Below are 10,906 nucleotides of genomic sequence, written 5' to 3' on the forward strand. Positions count from 1 at the left end.
TCCTAACATTACAAGTGAAGGGACCTTTTGTGAAACAGAGAAATCGAAGACAAAACAGGATATACATTAACGAAAGACAACAAACAATGGTAGAAGAAGACAGATGAGGAAATAGCTCCTACATGACTATACGCCTCATGCCGGACAAATGTTCCTGGCATCATTTTTGGAAAACGATCTGATTATGAAAACCAGCCACAAAGCACCATTGTTGTTTAGCAGAAATGTCATCGGTTAGCTCAGGTTGGAGGAGGGTGTACTGAAACGTAGATGGCTGCAGACAGAGTTTATATATCACCAATAATGCTATCAAGCCAAAAAAAAAAAAATTATGGTTTAACTAGAAAACGTCATCTAATGGCTTAAAATGCACTTTCTCATCTTCCCCATTTTCATCCCAAAGGAAGAAGATAATTGCTATGGAACTGGAGGGGAGAAACTTTCCTCTACCCTTCTTGGTTTTTTGGCTAGCCTAAATCTACATAATCAAATCGACATAAGAGAGTCCAAGACCCCACATACATGTGAGGTACAGAGACAGAAAGTTAAAATGAGATGTAAAAGACATTCTGAACTAAGTATAAGGAAATGCACTTTGGCACTTCAGAGAGGAGAAAGGTCATTGCAGGATGATAAGAAGATGTTCAGTAATTAGAAATTTGCCCTGCCCTATAGTAGGTCATAAAAAGTTATCTCTGGCGATAACTCTTATTATGGGCAGGACCCCAAATTTAAATTCTTTAAGGGAGAGGTTAAAGTTTCTCATGAGCCTGCAAGGTCTCAATTGCCTTTAGTTCAAAATGATTCACACGCCAAAGTGGCTCATTTGGGAAGGCTGTTCTGAACCCCTTCAGAAGCAATAACAACAATCCATCTTGGACGTTGTAGTTTATTTTTTTAGCTTTTCTGGAAAAGTTTTTTTTTTTTTAATAGAAGCACAATCTAATAGCACCTATATTGTATTTCATCTAATTCCTCATGAATTTGTACGCACAGTCAAGCAACTTGGTTAGTGTGGTTGTGGAAGATACCATCCCCTTTTGTATATTGAGCCTTCAAGCTTCAGCAGTCGGAATGACAGGCAGAGTGGTCGTCTCCAGGAGTTAGAGTTTTCCACATGCAAATCCACGTACAAATCAGTGAATGAGAGTTCAAAGTGTCTGCCTTTTCTCATAAAATCTTAGAAATGTAAATTTGATGATTTCCTATATTTCCTCTGCATCAAGTCAGAACTAATGCCTGTCAACTACTTGATGAATGCCTCCCTTCACAAAAGAGAAACACAAAATCCTTGCTGCTTGTCCTAGTGGTCCCTGGTTCGCACAGAGAAGACATTTTCACATTCAGGCCTGAAGTCCGGGGTTACCAGGAACAGCTCTGATTGCAGGTGAGGCTTCACTAAAACAACATACAACCACTCAGCTCTGTTAGAGCCCAGCAGTCCAAGAAGATCCAGCCTTCCAGAACACCAGAACCCTCCATTAATTATGAGAGTCGGTCCCAGCACCTCCCTCAGTTGTCACTTTATCATCAGAGGAAAGAAGACTGGTGAAGAGGGAGGGATGCCCTGCGGGATGTGAATATCCTCCTGGCCCCACCTGGGTGGTGCACATGCACACCTCTTCAGGAAAGGTGACTCCTAGGCCTCCTTCTCTCCTTCAGGTAGTACAGGGTTCTGGCCTCCAGGGATGGGGAATGCCTTTCACACAGGGTCCATGCCACCTCTTTAGATGGAGTACAAGGGAAGGGAACAATTTCCTCCCGTCGACCAAAGAATGCTCAAACCTGCAGAAAGCTTTATAAGGATTTATGAGCCAAAGTTTTGACGACATGCCTGAAAGAAAAATCTCAATGGATTGAGAAAATATCCTAGAGAATAGCAGTTTTGCAGCTGATTTTATATATTTAGAATTAAAGGAGAAAACACAAGCAATGTTACATGAAATCTATTGGTGGTAAATTAAGGAGGCAGGAGAAAGTGAAGCGGGGAAATGTTTAGAATTGAATAAAAAGCAAAATGGAGAAACACATACTTTTACATTGGTGAGTATCGGACGGTTAACACTGAACATTTACAGAACACAGAAATCGTATGCAGGCAACAAGGTAACAAAGGGTTTGGTTGTCTTGTTCTCCAGTGCCAGCAATTGTGCCTTTGAGGAGTCTGGAAAAGAAAATTATTGACATGTCAAAGGTATGTTATCCTAGATGCATAAAGACAACGGACAGGGCTCACTTAAGGTAAAGTGATAGGCCTGGAATGTGACTCCCTGCCATGACCTGCCCAGTTAGGAATCTGTGAAGTACAAGTTGTCACCTGTACTTCTGACTGACCAGTTATAAATAGGAGTTCCTGTGACCCCTCCTTGCTTTCAAATGGCTCACAAAACTCAAGGAAACACTTACTTTTATTGTTATTTTTTTATGAAAGATATAATAAAGGATACAGATGAACAGATAGATAAAGAGATACATAGAGTGAAGTCCCCATGGAGTTAGAGTGTGCCACCCTCCTAGCACATTGGGTGTTCACCAACCTGGAAACTCTATGAACCCTGTAATTGAGGGATTTTTATGGAAGCTTCATCACATATGCACGATCTATTATAAACTTAATCTCTAGCCCCTCACCCCTCCCTCCCAAATGGGTGGAGAAACTGAAAGTTTCAAGCTTCTAATCATGGCTCAGTCTTCTGGTGACCACCTCTCATGCTGAAGCTATCTAGGAGTTAACCAAGAGTCATCTCCTTAAAAGAAAATATGCTAATATCACCCATTAACCAATGTCATCCCAACAAATTTAATTTTAAAAAAAGATTTACCTCAAGGGAGCATTATCTAGTGTTCAATGGTGCAAAAAAGTAGTAAATAAGCCATAGAGATGTAATGCACAGTAAGTTGAATATAGAATATGGACAATTATATTACAATATATAAATTTATCAAAGTAACACTCTGTATACCTTAAACTTACACAGTGTTACATATCAAATTCATTATTTTTAAATGAACACATTTTTAAGTGCATTATCAAGTGGGTTATCACTATGGATAACTGGGGCTCAATCCCACTGGGCATCTTCTGAGAAATGGTAGGACATGCTTCAGAATTGTCCCACCATGAAGTGCGGAGCTGGGGTATTTATCTCCCAAGGCCTGATATTTGTTGAAGGATGCTCCAGGTGCATTAACTCTCTGCACTTGTGGTCTGCTCTACGCTCAGGATGAGCATGTGGCTGAACCAGGCAACACTAATTCAGGGAGATGGAGAAGCTCTAGGTTAAGTGCAGCAACAATGTTCCAGTGACTTTCCAGGGTAAGCTCGAAGGGATATGGACACTGACAGTTTCTGCTACAAGCTCTCCCGCTCTCTGCCAGTGGATAATCGGTCCAGGCTGAGCTTATAATAAAATCTGGATTGATCCTAGTCATTCCCTTAGATCTTTTTGAATTTGCACTGAAAGAAATAAGGCAGACCCTCTTTGGTGTCAAAAATGAGAAATGAGAATATGGGAGCTGCAGGTGACTAGATTTCCAGTCATTTGGAAGAAACCGACTTGACAGAATGAGGCTAATGTAAAGAGAGAAGCAGAGATGAAAACTAGGGAGAATCCCAACTGCATCCAAATCTTGTTCTGAGGGTCATTGAGGCTCATTTTCCCCAAGTCTCCATTTACATATACAAGTCAACTAATTCCTTCTTGTAACGAGCAAGTTTAAACTGGATTTCCGTAACAGGCAACCAGAAAAGTCTTGACCACTTTTGAGCCACCCCCTTTCCAAAAATATCTGTTCCTCCAATCTGCCACATTTCCTACAAGTCTTCCAAAAGAGAGCCACTCCCTTGAATTAAAACATTGCCCCTCCAGGAATCCACAGCATTGTATAAACACCCGCAAACACAACTTCAAAAACCAAGAAAGAAACATCGAATAACCTAAAAACTTTAGAACAACAAGGCCAAGTTCAGTTGGATAATATCTCAATTGGCAGATGGTTCTAAGGGTACTAATTAAATCTCTAATTCTTATAAAACCTTCAGACTTCTGAAAAATGGACACTGTCAATTTAAAAACCAAGCACTGAGGATGGAAAATAAAAGTTGAATAGTGTAAAACTTAAGCACTGTAAAATAGAAAGAAGCAGCTCTATGTATATTGATAAGAAAAGATCTCCAGGATATATTATACTAGTTTTTGTATAAGAAAGAGAAATAATAAAAATATGTATATATTTGCATAAACAAACACTGGGAAGACTTACAAGAAACAAGCTAATAAAAGTGGTTATATAGGGGGAATTGAGTGGACAGGGACAGGCGAAGGATCAAGGCTCCTTATATATACACATATTTATATATGCTTTGATTTTCATATACATGTCTTACCTACTCAAACTGAGTTTTAAAATGTAGTAAAAGCTGACCTGCATTTCCCAAGAGCCACAGTGAAGACAGAATTCCAAAGGTAAACCATTAACAAAGCTAACTGACATTGACCTGAAGAAGATAGCTGCATCTAACTAAGGGCTCAGTAACAGTCTATGCGCATCAAAACCAAAGTCAAACAATTTTTTAAACTGTATCTCATTTCAAAAATGAAGAAGAAGAATAAATGTTATCAGGCACACCAGAACCTTAAACTGAAGTATAAACTGACGTAAGCTCAGGGAAAACACTGTGAAGAGGAAAAAACATTTGTATTTTCTCCTCAGTATTGAAACAGGAAAGAAATACAGAAGTAAGGTTAAAATGTATTAAATCCACACAGTGAAGAGCTAAGTGTCTTTCTCATGAGGACATTGATCCGGAAATCTTTTTGCAGATCGATTCAGACATGTCTCCATAAATACAAAGCAACATCGATGAATGAGTAGTTTAATAAATTATTCAGATTTATCACTTAATTGCAACTTTCCAGAAACCTATGATGTTAAAGTGAATTAATATATATGTTTCTTTTGAAAAAAAAAAATAGAACTTTTACTACTATTAGCATTCCCTTTTTTCACAAAGATCTTTAAAAATTGGAATGTTTCCTGGTTTGTCTATGAGACAGGGTGATATTGTATTCCATTCTTATTATGTATTTGGGAAGAGTCAACCAAAAATGAAAATTTTTATTAATATGAGCTTTGTTTTCACATTTGCAACAAAAGCACATCTTTAAAAAAAAAAAAAATCAAGCAGTGATTATTATTAAGTGTGTTAAATGTATTTAAAAGAAAACAATGAGACTTGAAACAGAAAAATGTAGGCCAGAGTATAAGAAAATAAATGGACAGTCAGTGAAAAGGCATTAAGGAATAGCATTAGGAAACAGAATTAATTTAGGTTTTGCAATTCTGATGAGTCTCAATTCCAATGCTCAGAGTGTGGGAAGGGAAGTAATCAGGCAAGCCTGTGGGAACTGTGAACAAACAGGCCGTGAGAACATCTGGAGAGCACCCAACCCCTCTAAAGAAAAGGGAACAGAATATTCAACCCCAGTTCATTCAGGCTCAGTGTTTCCAGCTCTTCAATTTTTTATTTTTTTCACGAGAAGATAAAAATATGAGATTTTATGTGAACTCAACTATTTTTCATATCAGAGCCAAATCCAAATATGTCTATAGCTTGTAATGAACTCATGCCCCAGTTTTGTGAGGGTTTTTTTTTTTTTTTTTTACATAATGGTGATTCGCCATATTAAATCAGGCTTTTGCCATAAATAATAGGAATCAGCAAATTACAGGTCCGAGGAACCCAGCCTGCTACCTTTCTGTATGAGGTTTTATAGGAACACAGCCACATTTATTTGTTTACATACTGTCTGTGCCTGCTTCTGGGCTACAATAGAACCTAAAATGTTTACTCTCTGGCCCTTTGCAGAAAGAGTTCACCAACTCATGATAATATTTTTACTTTTAGCAAATCTGAATTTGTTGTTAAATTATGTTCTCAGAGGGTCGTACTGGCTTTTAATATCTAATTACTTTGAGCAAAATTTTTTCTAGAATATATATTAGACAACTTAATGTAATTGTTTTTCATTAGAAGTTTAATTCGGCTGAATCTAATATAAAATGATTATGGGAACAGTTAGTGAAATTTCTCTTCCATGTTTATTAAGATTCCTATAGATTATAGATAAACGTATTAGGAAATAAGCTAAGCAAACGGTATAAAGTCAGAAATGCCTTTAAAATGATTATGCAGAAAAAGTAAACCCAAAGGTATTACAAATCATCTCACAGAGCTGAACCTTGAAAATGAGAAATTACTTTTAGCTTGCACCATCTAGAGGTGAAAAAAATAATTCTCCATGTACCCTACAAATCCTTCACATCTTTTTCTCTTTTTAGCTCATGAGGTTGCTAATGGTCTTAAACATGTGTATAATCCTCTTAACATGTTGCTGAATTCTGCTTCCTAGCATTTTGTTGAGAATATTTGCATCGATGTTCATAAGGGATATTGATATTGATCTGTACTTTTTCTTTGTTTATAGTGTTTTTTTATCTGGCTTTGTATCAGAGTAAGGCTGGCCTCGTAGACTGAACTTGGAAGTGTTACCTCTTCAATTTTTTGGAAAAGTTTGAGAAGAATTGATATTAGTTCTTTTTTAGATTCTTGGAAAATTCACCAGTGAAGCCATCAGATCCAGGCTTTTTGTTCTTGTTTTTCTTAGATTTTTGATTACTGATTCAATCTCCTTTAGGTATAGGTCAATTCAAATTTTCTATTTCTTCATGATTTGGTCTTGGTAGGTTTTGTGTTTCTAAGAATTTGTCCATTTCATCTGGGTATCCAATTTGTTGGCCTACAATTACTCATCTAATCTTTATTCTGTATAATCAGTGGCAATGTTCCCAATTTTATTTCTAATTTTAGTAAATGAGTCTTTTTTTCTCCTTAGTCCATATAGCTAAAAGTTTGTCAGTTTTATTGATCTTTCCAATGAATTGACTTTTGGTTTCATTGATTTTTCTCTTCTCCGTTTTGCTTATCTCTGCTCCAATATTTTATTTTCTTCCTTCTGCTACCTTTGAGTTTAGTTTATTCTTCTTTTCTAGTTTCTTAAGCTATAAAGTTAGGTTTTTGATTTGCAATCTTTTTTATTTTTTAATGTATGCTTTTATAGATATAAATTTCCCCTTAGCACCACTTTCACTGTGTCGCATAAGTTTTGGTAGATTGTGTTTTTGTTTTCATTTGTCTGTAAGCATTTTCTAATTTCACTTGTGATTTCTTCGATTTATAGATTTGTTTGAAAGTGTATTGTTTAATTTCCACAAATTTGCGATTTTTCCAGTCTTCCTTTTGTTATTGATTTCTAAATCCATCCCATGTGGTAGGAGAAGCTATTTTGTATGATGTCTATTAAAATCTATTGAGATTTAATTTGTGGTCTAATATATGGTCTTTCTTGGAAAATATCCCATGTACAGTTGAGAAGAATGTGTATTCTCTTTATGGGTAGAGTGTTCTGTATATGTACGTCTGCTTTTACACCTAAAAAAAAATAAAGATCATTGCAGTTATTTTAAGACATCGGCTTATTATTAATTTCAAATTTGACTTTATTATAGGTTGAGACTTGCTTTATGGTCTAGAATGGGAGTTGGCAAACTGTAGCCCTTTGGGCCAAATGTGGTTTGCTGGTTGTTTTTCTAAATAGTTCTATTGGTATATAGCCACTCATTTGTTTACACATTTCCTCGTTTCCAGTTCATAGAAATCGAGTTCATATTTACATGAACTTTTTTGTGTTCTTCAGATCTTCTATGTGTTCAATGGTTTTTGTTTTTGTTTTTGTTTTTGTTTTTTGGTCTGCTTGATTTAAGAGTTATTGAGAGGTATATTAAAATCCTCCATCGTGATGTGAATTTGTCAATTAATCTTTGTATTGTTGTCATTTTTAGTTTTGTATATATATTAAATCATATTATTAAGTGTCTACAAATCTATAATCATTACAATGGGCTCACCAGCATCCACACCCACAACCACAGCTCTGGTCCTCATCTCAGCTTTCTTGGACCATGTACCACAAGCACACTTTAATTTACATGCAGCCTGGTGGTACCTAGCAGAACCTGATAGGAGAGATCTTTAAGAGTAATGAGCAAAAGGGATGCTGCTTTGTAGCGGTGAATTTTCTTAAAGTATCTAAGAAACATTTAAAACATTACACTGACCTGTGACAGACCGACAGACCTTCTGAAGGGCATGTACTCAGAACCAGTTGTGATGATTGTCTGGGAAGGGCTGAATCTGGTGAAAACAGGCTGGAGACTTTTATGTTTAAATTGACAGAAACATTATTTATGACAGTGATTCTTTAAAAATGGTTATGAAATATTTTCCCGACTTTTCTCCTCCATGAATATGAGTTTTCTCACTCTCCTTTTTGTGAGCCAAGTGTCATCCTTGTTCACCCTTTCACTAAGACTGCAGCTTCTTGTTCCCTACTTTATACCCTAAGGATACTACATTTTGTGTCCCATCATCTACTGATAGAATAACAGCTATTAAAACAGGAGGTAAAGAATAAAGTTGAAGAGCTCACACTTCCTAATTCCAAAACTTACTACAAAGCTATAGTAATCAAAACAATGTGGTACTGGCATAAAGACAGACTTATAGACCAGTGGACTACAATTGAGAGCCCAGAAATACACCCTTATGTATATGGTCAATTGATTTTTGACAAAGTTGCCAAGATCATTCAATAAGTAAATAACATATCTTTTCAACAAATGATGCTTTTCAACAAATTAACATGCAAAAGAATAAAGCTGGGCCCTTATACCATATACAAAAATTAACATAAAATGAATCAAAGATATAAACATAAAATATTAAACTCTTAGAAGAAAACCTAGGGGAAATCTTTATGACATCAGATTTGGCAATGATTTCTTAGACATGACACCGAAAGTACAAGCAACAAAAGAAAAAAATAGATAACAGGGACTTCATGAAAATTAAAAACTTTTGTGCATTAAATGACATTGTCAAGAAAGTGACCAGATAATTCATAGAATAGAAGAAAATATTTGTCAATCATGTACCTGGTAAACATATACAGAACTCTTTTAACTCAACAACAGAAATCAAACAACCCAATTCAAAACTGGGCAAAGGGTTTGAATTTCGTCAAAGAAAATATACAAATGGTCAATAAGATACTCAACATCATTAATTATTGGGAAATGTAAATCAAAACCACAATGAGATACCACTTCACACCCACTAGGATGGCTATTATTTTTTTAAAAAGAAAGAAAGAAAGAAAAACAAAGCATAACAAAAGTCAGCAGATGTGGAGAAATTAAAATCTTTGTGAGTTACTGGTTAAAATGTAAAATGGTGTAGCACTCAAAAAGTTTGGCAGTTCCTCAAAAAGTTAAACATAGAATTTTCATATGACTCAGCAGTTTTACTCCCAGGTACATATACCCAAAAGATCTAAAAACAGGGACTCAAACAGATACGTGTATGCCAATGTTCATAGCAATAGTATTCACAATAGACAAAATATGGAAACAACTGAAGTGTCCATCAACAAATAAATAGATAAACAAAATGTGCTACAAACATACAATGGAGTATTACTTAGATATAAAAAAGATTGAAGTTTTGATATATGCTATAACATGGATGAATCTCGCTTCATTATGGATGAATACATGAATAATACAGGCTACGACAAAGATGAACTTTGCTAAGTGAAAAAAAACAAACACAAAAGAAAAAAGTTTGTATGATTCCACTTAAATGAGGTATTGAGAATAGGTAAATTCATAGGAACAGGCAGTAGTCTGGTGGTTACCAGGGGCTGGGAGGGAAAGGGATGGAGATCTATTGCTTAATAGTTAATGTTTATGTTTTGGGTGATAATATTTAGGAAATAGTGGTGATGGTTACACAACATTATGAATATACTTAAGGCCACTAAATTATAAATTTAAAAATGGTAAAATGGTAAGCTTCGTGCTATATGTATATTTTTTACTACATTTAAAAACAAAACCAAACAAAACAGGAGTTCTGTGGTATAGGGTGTGACCAGATGCCTTCAGGGCAGCCACCACTTTTGGCACTCATCCATCTCTCTGGATTCCTACACTTGCTTCAACTCCTCACTTTTTACCTGCTAAGCCATGCATTAAAAACATTTTACAGTCTACGACCATGCTGCCCTGAATAAGCCCAATCCTGTCTGATCTCGGAAGCTAAGCAGGGTCAGGCCTGGTTAGTACTTGGATGGGAGACCACCTAGGGAGACCTGATGCTGTAGGTGTAAAAAATTAAAAAATAAGGGATTGTAAGCTGATAAGGTCCTTGCAATCTGTGAGGTCAACCAAGGGTTGCCTCACCAAAAACAATAAAAAATGAAAAAACTAAAAATATTTTACATTTTATTTTGCATTCATAGGTGCTCTATAGCAGAAGTATTTTTCAGGGTGTCTATCATATGACCAGAAATGTAAATTTCCCAACTTACCTTTTTAAATTCTACTGAAGTACCATTATGTTTTTTTAAAACATACATGATATATACATATATACATATGTATATATAAATCATCTACTAGATATACTGTATGATTTTTTTAAGTCACATGGGGCAGAAGAGTACGTATATAGTATGCTTCCACTTGTCTTCATATTCACTACTTTTATACAAATAAAATACTTCTGGAATAATACATTCGTAACTACTAACAGTTCCTTCTGGAGAGAGAAAATAGAAGACGGAATCTAAGAGAATAGAAGACAGGAGTAACTTTTATGTTACTTGAATATTTTACTGTGTGTGTGTGTGTGTGTTGTTTTTAATTTTAAAAATCTACCTAAGTTTTTTGAGGGGCTCCTACTTCTAGTTTCCACTGAAAATGCATTAAAATATATTTCCACTGA

At 35.6% G+C, this 10,906-nt stretch overlaps 1 pseudogene; it reads left to right on the plus strand.

Moving 5' to 3' along the window:
• Positions 1-10,167: 10,167 nt before the first annotated feature.
• On the plus strand, positions 10,168-10,286 carry LOC111729470 (annotated as a pseudogene).
• Positions 10,287-10,906: the final 620 nt, after the last annotated feature.

This window comes from Pteropus vampyrus, unplaced genomic scaffold, assembly GCF_000151845.1.
Source record: "Pteropus vampyrus isolate Shadow unplaced genomic scaffold, Pvam_2.0 Scaffold262, whole genome shotgun sequence".
NCBI lineage: Eukaryota > Metazoa > Chordata > Mammalia > Chiroptera > Pteropodidae > Pteropus > Pteropus vampyrus.